Here is a 15,605-nt window from a genome sequence, read left to right as displayed (position 1 = left end):
ACAAGCCAAAGCCACATTTAGTTTCTGTTATTTTAAGTTCTTCCTGATTTTGAGTCGGAATCGCCTTCCTTGTAACTTGAATCCATTGGTCTGAGCAGCAGAAAACAAGCTTGCTCCCTGAAATATACTCAGAGTCGCAAAGTGATTTCATGCTCTTTATTCAGCTCATAGTGGTGAGGAGGAATGAATGAAAGTCCCCTCAAAGTATCTGCTTTATATACATTATTTACACAATGGGCTGCACATGATTGGTTAATTCTGGAATTCTACTGTAAGCCAATCAGGTTGTGGATTCACTTATATCTGGAGCATGATTGGGTGGTTCCTGCCAACCAATCATACTGCTGCATTGTTCTTGGACCAATCAGACTGCTGCATTCTGAATCCTATTGTTCTAGGACCAATCAGACTGCTGCAGTTTGGATCCTATTTAACTCAGTACATAACACTCCCTCTTCCGCAGGGCAGCCCATCAGATTTTTGAAGATGACTATCATATCTCCTGTTCTCCAGGATAAACATCCCCAACTCTCTCCACTGTTCCTTATAAGGCTTGGTTAACAGACCCTTGAGCATCTTGGTCACCCTCCTCTGCACACCTTCCAGCTTCTTGCAGGAAGAAAAATCATTAAGTGGTCCACCCAGACCTCCAGCAGTTTTCAAGTGGTCCATGGCGGAGGCGTGAAGTGAGAGGAGCAAAGGGAGGAATGCAGGCGCAGTCTCTGATTGGTTGGGAAACACCCTGGAGAGAAGGAGAATGGCCAGTTGTGGGGAGGCAGGGACATTTAGTCTGCACAACTGCTTCATGGGGGAAAGACCTGTCAGAGACGAGCTGCTGTGCTCATTCTGTGTCCATGGCAGCTGTCTCCCAGCTCCATCTGGTACGCAGGCTGAGACCCTATCTGCCTGCGGACTGTCTTGCCAGAGTGGTGCATGCTCTGGTTATCTCCCGCTTGGACTACTGCAATGCGCTCTATGTGGGGCTACCTTTGGAGGTGACCCGGAAACTACAACTAATCCAGAATGCGGCAGCTAGACTGGTGACTGGGAGCGGCCGCCGAGACCATATAACACCGCTCCTGAAAGACCTACACTGGCTCCCAGTACGTTTCCGAGCACAACTGAAAGTGTTGGTGCTGACCTTTGAAGCCCTAAATGGCCTCGGCCCAGTAGACCTGAAGGAGCGTCTCCACCCCCATCGTTCAGCTGAGGTCCAGCTCCGAGGGCTTTATGGCAGTTCCCTCAGTAGTGGCACCTGCCCTGTGGAACGCCCTCCCACCAGATGTCAAGGAAATAAACAACTATCTGACTTTTAGAAGACATCTGAAGGCAGCTCTGTTTAGAGAAGTTTTTAATGTTTGATGTTTTATTGCTGCTTTATTATTAACAATATTCTGTTGGGATCCGCCAAGAAACCCAGCCAGATCCGTGGGGTATAAATAACAAATTATTATAATACAGTGGTACCTTGGGTTACATATGCTTCAGGTTACATATGCTTCAGGTTACAGACTCCACTAACCCAGAAATAGTACCTCAGGTTAAGAACTTTGCTTCAGGATGAGAACAGAAATCGTGCTCCGGCGGCGCGGCAGCAGCAGGAGGCCCCATTAGCTAAAGTGGTGCTTCAGGTTAAGAACAGTTTCAGGTTAAGAACGGACCTCTGCAACAAATTAAGTACTTAATCCGAGGTACCACTGTAAATCATTCTAGGCCTGTTGTAAGGGACTGGCTGGACAACAGCAGGTCAGAGGGAGAAGATTAGAAGGAGGTGATGGGGACTGAAGGGGCAACAGGATTTCATGAGCAGGAGGAACCTGTGACAGGGAGCAGTTCAGACGCTGAGGCTGAAGCAGAGGAGGAGGGGTGTTAAGAGACCGCAGAAGAACCTTGGGAGTCTCCCTCTCCTTCTATGACAAGCTCCCATCCTTCCTGGTCTCCAAGAACGCGCAGAATAACAAGGAGAGCAGAACAGATGCCAAAGGTGTGCTTGGGAAACATCTGGCAGTGGAGGAGCCTTCGAAAGGGTGGAAGGAAGGCACCTTCATTTCTGGCAGCTGCTCTAGAGTGGCAAGACCAGGCATCCCCAAACTCGGCCCTCCAGATGTTTTGGGACTACAATTCCCACCATCCCTGACCACTGTTAGCTAGGGATGATGGGAGTTGTAGTCCCAAAACATCTGGAGGGCCGAGTTTGGGGATGTCTGGGCAAGACCTACTGGGGAAGGGTTGCTGAGTTGTATTCAAGGCATTGCCTTGAATAAAGAATAACTTTAACAGACCCTCCAAGTGTCCCTATTTTCCAGGGACAATCCCAGATTTACAGAAGCTATCCTGGTTTCTGATTTGATCCTGGAACGTTCTGCTTTTCTTTAAGATGTCCTTCTTTTCGTCAGAGAAATGTTGGAGGGTATGGAGTTATGCGACCCCAAGAGCCAAGGAGATAAGTAACTATACAACCTTTAGAAGACATCTGAAGGCAGCCCTGGACAGGGAAGGTTTTTAATGTTTTATGATGTTTTTATATATCTTGGAAGCCGCCTAGAGTGGCTGGGGCAACCCAGTCAGGTGGGCAGAGTATTATTATTATTATTATTATTATTATTATTATTATTCTATAGGAAATCCCTATTTTCATTGGAGAAATGTTGGGGGGTCTGCTTCATTGACAACTCACTCTGTTTCATTGCACTGACCTGCTTCTGAACCAAATCCTGACACCTGTGTAGATCCTGTTTTGCAAACAAAGAGTTAACTCCGACTCATTGGTGAGATTTATTGCTGCTCGCTCCTGACCGAAACATCACAGTTCGTATATCTGCAAGAACCTGCACGTAGCTTTCAAAGACGCGCCGGCCACATCGAAGGGCTTTTAAGAGAGGGCGGCTTTAGACCAGAATTAGGGAATCCGCTCGGAGACATTAACGGGTCTGCCGAGCTGAGCATCCCGCTTGCAACAGAAGCTTCTGGGAAGCCACAAATGGGACGTGCAGGCAAAGGACCCACCCTTGTTTGTTTGTTCGCCCCACAACGAGCGGTATTTATGATGAATAGACTTAATTGAAAACATCTACCAATTAGCCCCTCCAGGCCCCGGTTGATTTCTTCGAAAAGTAATAGGCTTCTAAACCTTCTTTCCTTTTTCCTTCTTGGCTATTTCCAGCTCTGGGCTACACCCAAATAGCAGCACCAAAGAAACCATTAGACAGATCTTATGAAAAGGAGGGGAAAGGCTTTGTGTCTCTGCACCGATCAATGAGGGTTAACACACAATTGCGTAAACAAACCTCTTCCCAGCACAGCTTAGGAATCTGAACCCACCAGATACCTGCACTTTTAAGTATTTGCACACATTCTGCCGAACGATCCTTTTCAACATTTCTTCCCCCTTGGGTCCCACTAACAATTAGTGGACACAATCACTTTAAAGTCATCGACTCAGCTGCTACCACCAGGCAGGGAACAGGTGGGTATGGGTGGTTTTTACCAAACAGTGAATTTAGGCAGAAAAGAGGAAGAATAGCTTATAATTTGGTATTAGTGTTGTGCATTTTGCTGTTATTTATGCAGCCCTCTAGATCCCTGCAGATCAATTTATACCTTAGAGAACTTATGTGTTAATATTTGACAATACTGGCGTCAATCTGTTGTACAATTAAAACTTAACGAGCTGCTAAATCGTTCGAATCGTACCTATTCACCAAATTGCTGGAACTGAATTATTCATATGTGCTGATGTTTATTGGCAAACCTTTTAATTTTTATCCACGTATTGGAAGCTGTTGAAAGCCCAATCTTACATGACAGCTGTAAATAATAATAAATAATAATAATAATAATATTTTTTAGATGTTTTAATTGTGTGTTTTTTAGTTTTCATAGTTTTGTTTAATTATCGATGTGTATATTTATTAGCAATGACAAACCTAGACAGCATCTTAAAAAGCAGAGACATCACCTTGCCAATAAAGCTATGGTTTTCCCAGTGGTGATGTATGGAAGTGAGAGCTGGATATAAAGGAGGCTGATCGCCGAAGAATTGATGTTTTTGAATTATGATGCTGGAGGAGACTCTTGAGAGTCCTATAGACTGCAAGAAGATCAAACCGATCCATTCTGAAGGAAATCAGCCCTGAGTGCTCACTGGAAGGACAGATCCTGAAGCTGAGGCTCCAATGCTTTGGCCACCTCATGAGAAGAGAAGACTCCCTGGAAAAGACCCTGATGTTGGGAAAGATGGAGGGCACAAGGAGAAGGGGATGACAGAGGACGAGATGGTTGGATAGTGTTCTCGAAGCTACGAACATGAGCTTGACCAAACTGCGGGAGGCAGTGGAAGACAGGAGTGCCTGGCGTGCTCTGGTCCAGGGGGTCACGAAGAGTCGGACACGACTAAACAACAACAACAACATATTTATTATATGTTATTACGTTGTTATTACGTTTCTATCCCAACATTCCTCCAAGGAGCTCAGAGTGGCAGGCTTCCTTTCTCCCTGTCTCTACTTCATCCTTACAACAACCTTGCGAGGCAGGTTAGGCTGAGAGACTGTGACTGACCTAAGGTGATAGCCCTGAGCAACTTTTGGAAGAAGGGCAAGGAATGTAAATAAATACAGGGTGGAATTCAGGGCAGCACTAAGCAGATAGTTCCGCCCTTGAAAGTATTTCTTCTTCCCGGACAGAACCATCTCCCCTTCCATCCCTGCCTACTGTCCTGGAGGGGTGTGTGTCTCCTGACCCCACCCCAAAGCAACTTTTGGGAAGGTGCACAGGGTTGCATGGGGGGGGGGGAGAGCCCCTTTGTGCTTCCTGTTTAGGGAGGCAGGAGAGGATATATTGTTTAATAATAATAATTTGCGCTTGCAATTTCTATAACTTAGCAGAGTTTCACATTCCCCTTTTAAACGCACACCAGATTGGTGGTTGCAGGCTTGTTTAAGCCTCTCAATATTACATTCCTGGTAAGTTCCCTTATAAGGGACGCACGTGGCGCTGTGGGTTAAACCACAGAGCCTAGGACTTGCCGATCAGAAGGTCGGAGGTTCGAATCCCCACAACGGGGTGAGCTCCCATTGCTTGGTCCCTGCTCCTGCCAACCTAGGAGTTCGAAAGCACGTCAAAGTGCAAGTAGATAAATAGGTACCGCTCCAGCGGGAAGGTAAACAGCATTTCCGTGCGCTGCTCTGGTTTGCCAGAAGCGCCTTAGTCCTGCTGGCCACATGACCCGGAAGCTGTACACCGGCTCCCTCAGCCAGTAAAGCAAGATGAGCGCCACAACCCCAGAGTCGGTCACAACCGGACCTAATGCCAAGTTACAGGGAACCAGGCAGAGGGTCTTCTCATTAGTGCCACCCGCCCTGTGGAACGCCTTCCCACCAGATGTCAAAGAGAAGAACAACTACCAGACTTTTAGAAGACACCTGAAGGCAGCCCTGTTTAGGGAAGCTTTTAATGTTTAACAGACTACTGTATTTTAATACTTTGTTGGAAGCCGCCCAGAGTGGCTGGGGAAACCAAGCCAGATGGGCGGGGTATAAATAATAAATTATTATTATTATTATTATTATTATTATTATGGGCCGGTTAAATGACCCCCATGGGCCTTAGGTTGCTGACCCCTGTACTAATGCATCAATTTCACATCAATATTGCGCTGGTCAAGGGTTGCTCGAAAGAGAAAAGAGAAAGTCCTTTCTGAGATGGAGAAGCAGCCAGAGGAATGCTAATGGAAGTGCAAAATAAAGCTTTGCTTGAGAAGGGAGTTGAAAGGAGGAGTAGGAGGAGATGCAGAAGAAGCAGGGAAAGCAGGAATGTGAGGGAGGGAAGGAAGGAGGGAGGGAGGGAGGGAGGGAGGGAGGGAGAGAGAGAGAGAGAGAGAGAGAGGAATCATAGAATTGTAGAGTTGGAAGGGACCACGACAATCATCTATCTCAACCCCCTGCCGTGCAGAAATCATTCACCCAACATGGGGCTCAAACCCACAACCCTGAGATTAAGAGTCTTTCCATCCATTTGAGAGTCTCATGATCAACTGACTGAGCTCCCCAAGGTCAGCCCAGGGGGAGGGCAACCGGAGAAGAAGGGATACGCATAGGAAATTTCATTCAGTTCACACGAAATTGCACTTTCCAGAATAAGACGCAAACCAGAACGTAACCCTCCTTCCAAAATTGTGCTTCCCCGAATTTTGCAACAGCCAAGTGCAAGAATTCATTCAAACACACACCCACGGGTAAAGCATGTATAAAACCACAGACACATATGTGTACGTGTGTTTTAATGATCCAAACAGAGTGAAAGATTATGAGTCACGGGGCTGTGAAGGATGCAGGAATGCCAACTTGGCCCCATAACCGTTAGTGCCCAGGGCCTTGGGTGTCATCCAGTATGCATGACCCTGGGACCAAAATTTCTGGGTGCCTGGCCCCTTCATGGGGAATTTTGTGGGGGCTCTAGCACTCAGGCCCCCAGGGAGTTAGCACCTATGGGAGACTGCGTGTATAAACTGAACAGTTTGTTTTTTGGATTGCTGTTTTGCTAATGTTGTTCGTATTCTTTTACAGATCATAAACACTGTATTGAGATGGATGATGCATTTAGCTCTCAGAGAGAATAGTGATGGGCTTATTTTGTATCTCCACGCCTAGTCCTATTTTCAGGTTATCAGAGGCAGCGTCCAATATATGAGAATTGCATAAACTAAAAAAAACACTGTCTGAAAACCTTGGTGTTTCCCAAATCCATTGCAAATCCCTTTCAGTGGGTGAACTCAAAGTTCCAGTCTGAAGATCGACCCACTGTCAAGACATGCTAGCATAATTTCCCAAACTTCCATTCCCATTTTCTTGCTTTCCTGAACTAAGCAATACTACCAAAGCACTGAGATACTTTTAATTTCTATCTATCTATCTATCTATCTATCTATCTATCTATCTATCTATCTGAGGGACGCAGGTGGCGCTGTGGGTTAAACCACAGAGCCTAGGACTTGCCAATCAGAAGGCCGGTGGTTCGAATCCCCGCGACGTGGTGAGCTCCCATTGCTCGGTCCCTGCTCCTGCCCACCTAGCAGTTCAAAAGCACGTCAAAGTGCAAGTAGATAAATAGGTACCACGCCGGCGGGAAGGTAAACAGTGTTTCCGTGCGCTGTTCTCCAGAAGCGGCTTAGTCATGCTGGCCACATGACCCGGAAGCTGTACGCCAGCTCCCTCGGCCAGTAAAGCGAGATGAGCGCCGCAACCCCAGAATTGGTCACGACTGGACCTAATGGTCAGGGGTCCCTTTACCTTTATCTATCTATCTATCTATCTATCTATCTATCTATCTATCATCTATCTATTTATCTATTTGCAGGGCTCCCTCCCCAATAACTCTGTGGGCACCATTGCAATTCTAAGAGAACAAGGGAGGCGTTCAGGGCGAGTTCTAGAAAAACAGCACTGTTCTCTAAAAGTTTTACTAAGCAGATTATGAGGGATCTTGACTTTGGGGGGGTCTTCTAAATGTCCAAAATGCCAGCGCTTCCAAACTTATATATATTGTGTTATGCCTCTGTGGGTGCTAAGTAACAGGCATCCACACACTGTAATTCTTCTCTCTTCAGAGGTCGCTGGGCCCCATAAATCCCCCCCCCTCGAAAATATGTTGGCCTCCATCCCTGCCTCCGAGGCTGTTATGATATCCACTACCAGGCAAAGGAACACAAGGCATATATACCGATCCTTAGATATCCCAGCAATCTGATTCCACTCAGCTGCTATTTCGAATGGTGTTTGAGTTTGGAGAAGAGAGCGCTTTTGCTAAACTAACAGCTCGGAAGAGCATTGTTGTTGTTTAGACATTTAGTCGTGTCCGACTCTTCATGACCCCCTGGACCAGAGCACGCCAGGCACTCCTGTCTTCCACTGCCTCCCGCAGTTTGGTCAAGCTCATGCTGGTAGCTTCGAGAACACTGTCCAACCATCTCATTCTCTGTCGTCCCCTTCTCCTTGTGCCCTCCATCTTTCCCAGCATCAGTGTCTTTTCCAGGGAGTCTTCTCTTCTCAAGAGGTGGCCAAAGTCTTGGAGCCTCAGCTTCAGGATCTGTCCTTCCAGTGAGCACTCAGGACTGATTTCCTTCAGAATGGAGAGGTTTGATCTTCTTGCAGTCCAGGGGACTCTCAAGAGTCTCCTCCAGCACCAGAATTCGAAAGCATCAATTCTTCGGCGATCAGCCTTCTTGATGGTCCAGCTCTCACTTCCATACATCACTACTGGGAAAACCATGGCTTTAACTATATGGACTGGCAAGCCACTCCAGTATCCCTGCCAAGAAAACGCCACGGAAGAGCATAAGGAGTGCTAAATGGCCCATCTAGTCCACCATCCTCTTCTCACGGTGGCCGATCAGGGAAACCCACAAGCAGGCTTTGAGCACAAGAGCAACTCTCCCCTCCTGTGATTCCCAGAAACTGATGTTCAGAAGCATTGCTGCCGCCTTCAGTGGTGGCAGAGCACAGCCCTTATGGCTAGGAGCCATCAACGGCCCTCTCCTCCATGTATTTGTATAACCCAGGCATCAAGGTTGGTGGCCACCATTGCCTCCTGTGGCAGTGAGTTCCACAGTTTAACTCAATTAAGTTAACTCAAAGGTGCCTTCCCTTGGCATTCCACAGACTACGTATTGATTTGAGATGGATGTTGAGCCAGAGGCTCAGAGAGGCATCTTATCTCCCTATATATGAGGACAGATAGATCCCTCAAGGTCCTTTTCTTCGCTTGTAAGCAGCAGTGTGGGTTGCCCCTTGAGAGAGGGAGAGTTTAACGCTTTCCCTTGCACCGATTCTCAAATTCAAGCCCTTCCTTCAAGCTGCAAGGAAGAATCAGGTACGCCCCGAGTGCTCCCTGGAAGGACAGATCCTGAAGCTGAGGCTCCAAGACTTCGGCCACCTCATGAGAAGAGAAGACTCCATGGAAAAGACCCTGATGCTGGGAAAGATGGAGGGCACAAGGAGAAGGGGATGACAGAGGACGAGATGGCTGGACAGTGTTCTCGAAGCTACCAGCAGGAGTTTGACCAAACTGCGGGAGGCAGTGGAAGACAGGAGGGCCTGGCGTGCTCTGGTCCAGGGGGTCACGAAGAGGCGGACACGACTAAACGTCTAAACAAAAACAACACCTGCCTTGAAACCAAACCAAACCCAGAGTTAATAGTAGTCAGGAGGGGAAAGGGTTAACCCACTGGTCCCCACAGCTCCCCTCCTCTCCCTTCAATTAGAGAAAAAGACACAGGGGCTTTGCGATCAGATTTTCTGACATCGCATAGCTTGGCACTTCAATACAGCTTTAAAGCTGTTAAATTCATTTGGCAACGGTGGCATCAAATTTCTGTGCAAAAAACCAGAAAGACTATCCAAAACCTATGACGAACCAGGTCAGCAGGCTGTTGGTCTGTTTTGTCTAGCAGGGTTCATGGGGGGGGGGGGCTTTGGGGCCTGGGAGAGAGGCAATTCCCACCACCGTGGCTCCCCTTTTCAGGGGAGATGCTGGACTGATGCTCAACCAAGACTGGGATATGAGAAGCCCAGGTTAGACCACTTGCCTTGAATCCAAGAATGGCAGGAGGGGCTGTGGTGGTTGCAGAATGTAAGGAGCTGCCTTCTAGACTGCTTGCAGCTCTCCAGGGTCTCAACCTGAAGCATGGCGGATGGGTGGTCTTCCCCCATTACTTACTGCCTGATCCCTGAAGCCGTAGATGCCAGACATTGAACCTGAGACGTTCTGCAGTCAGAGCAGGTGTTCCACCAATAAGAGGAAGCTCACATCCTTGACCAGCTCAGGGGTGCCAGTCTTTAGGGTCTCAGGCAAAGAGACAGAGCAATTTCCCATCCCTTGACCCCCTTAGAACTGGAGATCTCCAGGACTGAACCCGGGGCCTTCTGCAAGCCCAGCAGCTGTCCTGACACCAAGTCCCTCTCTTAGCAAAGCAACGAGAATAATGCCGCTTTGGGCTCTTAATTTTGTCTCAGAGGCTTTTCTGCAGTTAGGTGCCTAATAAAAAGATCAGTCAATCAATTATAATTATGGAGACTCGACGCTCAGTTTGTAAGCGACTTGGAACCACAGAAGGCACCTCCGGGAAGCCCCAAGGGGCGTCTCTGGATAGGCACCCCCCCCCAACCAACCTTCCTCAACCCCAGGTCTTTGGCGCACCCTTCTCCAAAGAGGGTGGGGGGTTTCCAGCTGAAGCAAACGCAGGCAGCCCCAGGCGAGGTCCGGCTCCCCTTGCCTCCCTCTCTCCCAGGCAGCCTTACCGGATCGTGTCCTCCTCTTCCTCCGGACTAGGGGTCTCTCTCTCCTGGCTGGAGGCGCGAGGCAGCCTCCTCGCCGGCGCGTGGGAACCTGCGCTGCGCTCTGGCTCCGGGAAGCGGCGCGCGGGGCGGACAGCAGGGAAGGCGGTGGGGAGGGAGGGCAGACACGCCCCGGGCCAGCCCTCCAAGCCCGCCCCGTCGGAGGCTCCCGCTGCTGCCTCGCTCCTGCAGCCGCCAGCCTCCCTTGACACCTGCTCCACGCCCATCCCGGGGACCTCTAACCTGATCTCCATCCCCTTTGGGATGCTAGGGGCGCGCGTCTTTGGAAAAGGGGAGGAGGATGAGTTCAGAAGCGGGGTGATTTGAACCCACAATTCCCTAAATTACGATACGATACGATAATCTCTGTTGTCATTGTCCCATACAGAACAACGAAACTGAAAAAAATTGCATCAGACATTCAAAAACCAACAAGGCTGCTGTCCCAGCTATCCCAGCCTGGTCGACCCCCTAAAAACTCTGATACCCCATAATTAAATACAATATACTCCCATAGGAAGACAGAAGTGCCGGGCGTGCTCTGGTCCACGGGGTCACGAAGAGTCAGACACGACTAAACGACTAAACAACAACAACATACTCCCATAGAGACTACCTTACACTAAGTTGAAAATCAAAATCACATTTGGATAGAAACTGTTTCTCAGGCGGCTAGTCCTAGTCTTTATAACCCTGTGGCGCTGTGGGTTAAACCACAGAGCCTAGAACTTGCCAATCAGAAGGTTGGTGGTTCGATCCCCGCGACGGGGTGAGCTCCCGTTGCTCTGTCCCTGCTCCTGCCAACCTAGCAGTTCAAAAGCATACCAGTGCAAGTAGATCAATAGGTACCGCTTCGGCGGGAATGTAAACGGCATTTCCGTGCGCTGCTCTGGTTCGCCAGAAGCGGCTTAGTCATGCTGGCCACATGACTGGGAATCAGTGTGTTTTTACATGAGTACAATGTGTGCTTTTATTTAAAATGCATCTCTGGGTTATTTGTGGGGCATAGGAATTCATTGATTTTTTTTCCAAAATATAGTCTGTCCCCCCACAAGGTCTGAGGGACAGTGGACCGGCCCCCTGCTGAAAAGGTTTGCTGACCCCTGATCTTACTCGATTACAAGTGATCACAGAAGAAGCAGCAGCATAGAAGAGTTGAGAGGGAACACAAGGGGTCATCTAGTCCAACCCCCTGCAATGCTGGAATCTTTGCCCAATGTGGGACTCGACCCATGACCCATGCTCTACCAACTGAGTTACCCCAGCAATGTTATGGACAACACTCTCCTGGGCTCCTTGCCTCCTGCCTGTCCTAACAACGAGCTTTCCCCCAGTATAATAAGCAGCAAGCAAACCGCCTGATCTTGCAAGGCAATTTCTAAGAGCAAGCTCCAGCTCACTTTCTCCAGCAGCGCCGCCTCTGTGAAGCTCCGAAGCAAGGAGGGAGGAACGTGGCGACCGTCCCCTGAATGTTTGGGGGACGTTGGTTTCCCAAATAACATTTGTTATTGTCAACATGCTTAGTGCTGCTATCGCCAACAGATACAACCTTGTTTTGGGAGCAGGTTACCTGAAAGATCACTTTCTCCCATAAGTATGTACCTGCCTGGTCCTTTGATCTTCATCGGAGACCCTTCTCCAGGTGCCCCACTGAAGTTAGCCAGGTGCCCTCTAGGGCACAGGTAGGCAAGCTTAGGCCCGGGGGCCGGATATGGCCCAATCGCCTTCTCAATCCAGCCCACGGATGGTCTGGGAATCAGAATGTTTTTACATGAGTAGAATGCCTCCCTTTTATTTAAAATGCATCTCTGGGTTATTTGTGGGGCATAGGAATTTGTTCTTTTCCCCCCAAAATATAGTCTGGCCCCCCACAAGGTCTGAGGGACAGTGGACCAGCCCCCTTCTGAAAAGGTTTGCTGACCCCAGCTCTAGGGGGAAAGACCTTTTTGGTGGTGGCACCCCATTTGCAGAATCGCTTCCCCACAGAGAAGCTCGCTAGGCATGGTGTTTTCAGCACCAGTGAAAGCCTTTTAATCCTCTGATTAAATTTCAGCGATACCTTTTTAGAAAAGGTTAGGCTGGGTGTGTGTCAGGTTTCCGTCATGTAAAGCGTTGAGATTCCCCAGAAAGCAGCGCAGCGCAGCGCAAAGAGGTCCCTTGCAAACCACCCCAATGACTTCTGCAGACTTGGTTGGGCTGCTTTCAATTCAAAACTAAATCCAAATATTAACATGGCCCAAAGTCATGCATTTCAATGCACTTAATGGCACAGCGGATGGTGAACAATCAGTGACGCGAACAGTCAGCAAAATTCATCCCTGCTGATGCAAGCCGAGTTCATTATCGCCTCGCATTTCGTCCCTGATTCAGTTTCTTACTGCCTCTAGTTGGGTGTTTTGGCACAGTTCCTTGGGAAACCGTTCCATACAGTTGAGAGAGGAAGTGCCCCCTGATAATAATCCACACTCTTGTTTTTCCCCCAGGAGGCCTATATACAATGCGCTCATCCTTCACAGGCTCAGAGGGTCTAGACTCTGCAGACTCAATGCCCACTGTTTATCTTTCCAGCGTGAAAATATGCATACCCACATTTTTAGCAAGTCTTCGGAATCTAGAGCACCCAGAGGCAGCTTCCCATGAGGTCAGATCTTACGACAATCCAAATGGGGTGGGAAGGATGTGAAGCCACAATGGGATATCAGCTTGGGCTTGTGAATGCACTGCTTGGCACGAGAGACTTTGTTTCGGGTCCCTGCTTTCTTCTAAGGGACGCAGGTGGCGCTGTGGTCTAAACCACTGAGCCTATTGGGCTTGCTGATAGGAAGGTCAGCGGTTCGAATCCCTGCGACGGGGTGAGCTCCCGTTGCTCGGTCCCAGCTCCTGCCTACCTAGCAGTTCGAAAGCACGCCAGTGCAAGTAGATAAATAGGTACCACTGTGGTGGGAAGGTAAACGGCGTTCCATGCGCTCTGCTTTCCGTCACGGTGTCCCATTGTGCCAGAAGCAGTTTAGTCCTGCTGGCCACATGACCTGGAAAGCTGTCTGTGGACAAACGCCGGCTCCCTCAGCCTGAACGTGAGATGAGCGCCACAACCTCATAGTCGCCTTTGAGTGGACTTAACAGTCCAGGGGTCCTTTACCTTTACCTCCCATGCTCAGCAATTTATAGTGACTTCAGGTCCACAGGTGGGCAGAGTTTAGCCCTGGTTGACTGCTCACGTGACATACAGGGGTACCTCAGGTTACATACGCTTCAGGTTACAGACACTTCAGGTTACAGATTTCACTAACCCAGAAATAGTACCTCGGGTTAAGAACCTTGCTTCAGGATGAGAACAGAAATTGTGCTCCGGCGGTGCGGCGGCAGCAGGAGGTCCCATTAGCTAAAGTGGTGCTTCAGGTTAAGAACAGTTTCAGGTTAAGAATGGACCTCTGGAACGAATTAAGTACTTAACCCAAGGTCCCACTGTACTCTGAAGGAGTAACAGCAATGAGGTTGCCCTGTTGTTCATCGGACCCAAGACGGAACCAGGGCTCAAATTAACAAGCGCCTTTTGGTCCTGCAGTTTATTAAGATGCTTCTCGCGGGTGGCGCTGTGGGTTAAACCACAGAACCTAGGACTTGCCGATCAGAAGGTCGGCGGTTCGAATCCCAGCAACAGGGTGAGCTCCCGTTGCTCGGTCCCTGCTCCTGCCAACCTACCTGTTCGAAAGCACGTCAAAGTGCAAGTAGATAAATAGGTACCATTCTGGCAGGAAGGTAAACGGCGTTTCTGTGTGCTGTTCTGGTTTCGCCAGAAGCGGCTTAGTCCTGCTGGCCACATGACCTGGAAGCTGTATGCCGGCTCCCCCTGCCAATAAAGCGAGATGAGCACCGCAACCCCAGAGTCGGTCACGACTGGAACTAATGGTCAGGGGTCCCTTTACCTTTACCTAGCCCTGCAAGTTTTGTATCTCCCTTTACAGCTCTGTTCCTAGGAACTTCTGATGCTGAATTCAGGAGGAACCCTGGCTCTGTAAGGAGCTTGGCGCAGCGAGATTTACAGCAGGCCTAAATGGAGAGATTGATGGATGCAGTCTGGGCCCGAGCATCGTGCAACGGCAGCCAACACACCATTAGCTCATGTTTGATGAATGGGAGCAGAAAGACCATTAGACAAGAGGGACTTCGCCAGAAGGCCATCTGTGCACTCTTTGCGGGAAGGACTTTGTAAAGATTGCAGAAGGCTGTCATCTGCAATTCTTCTGAAGGGGAGCGGGGATTCGTGTTTATAGGAGAAGAGATCTTGGGCTCCGAGAGTGATGTGGCTGGGTCCCCAGAGCCTCAGGGCTGGGGAGATAAGGAGAGAGGCTTCTCGGAAGAGGTGACATGAGAGAGGTTTATAAAAGGATGCGTTGCATGGGGAAAGAAAAGTACTTTCTCCCTCTCGCTTAGCTCTAGAACTCGTGGGAATCAGATGAAGATTCGGGGCAGATAAAAGAAAGCACTTTTGCACATCACAGAGTGGCTGGGGAAACCCAGGCATATGGGTGGGGTATTAATAATAATAATATATATAATTTTTTATTAGTTTTTTAACATATCATTTTCAACAGTAATTAAACATACTTTTGCATCTTATTCCATTTTTTCAACTTCCATCAATCTTGTCTGAAAATTTTCCAATCTAATCTCTCAGTATGCATTTCTTATTTTCCCTATTACATTTCAAACTCATAACCAATATCTCTATCTTTTTTTCACTTTGTACCACTTCGTATATTTCTCCTTACAAAACTTCTTGTAGTCCTACTTGCGTAGTTTGTTGATTACAGTTGCTCTGCAAATAATTCATATACTTCCCGTGACAACGAGTTCCACAGGTTTTCTTTAAAAAATTATTATTATTATTAGAATAATCATTTAAAAAAAAACACCTGTGGAACTCGCTGTCACAGGAGCCGGTGACGACACACCAGCTTGGACCACTCTATTCTGCTTTGGTCAGACCACACCTGGAGTCCTGTGTCCAATTCTGGGCACCACTATTTAAGGAGGATGTTGACAAGCTGGAAGGTGTCCAGAGGAGGGCGACTAAGATGACCAAGGGTCTGGAAACTGAGCCTTATGAGGAACGGTTGAAGGAGCAGGGGATGTTTTGGAAAAGAGGAGATGGAGAGGAGATAGGAGAGCCATCTTCAGATATCTCATGGGTTGTCACATGGAAGAGGGAGCAAGCTTGCTTTCTCCTGCTCTGGAGGGTAGGACTTGAACTCATGGCTTCAAATTACAAGC

At 48.5% G+C, this 15,605-nt stretch overlaps 1 protein-coding gene and 1 long non-coding RNA gene across 2 annotated transcripts in view; both read right to left on the bottom strand.

Annotated features, from left to right (window-relative positions):
* P2RY6 (pyrimidinergic receptor P2Y6) overlaps window positions 1-10,401 on the bottom strand; it is a 50,356-nt gene extending 39,955 nt beyond the window's left edge. The window contains exon 1 of the mRNA XM_083499819.1: window positions 10,296-10,401. The gene's annotated coding sequence lies outside the window, so the exon portion shown is untranslated. The remainder of the gene's footprint in view (window positions 1-10,295) is intronic.
* Window positions 1-15,605, bottom strand: part of LOC310705462 — a 295,970-nt gene that overhangs the window by 245,698 nt on the left and 34,667 nt on the right. The gene's annotated exons all lie outside the window — the stretch shown is intronic.

This window comes from Podarcis liolepis (genome assembly GCF_965112155.1).
Source record: "Podarcis liolepis genome assembly, chromosome: 4".
Classification (NCBI taxonomy): domain Eukaryota; kingdom Metazoa; phylum Chordata; class Lepidosauria; order Squamata; family Lacertidae; genus Podarcis; species Podarcis liolepis.
The sequence above is the reverse complement of the archived record's forward strand: the minus strand, read 5'-3'. Positions and strand labels throughout refer to the sequence as shown.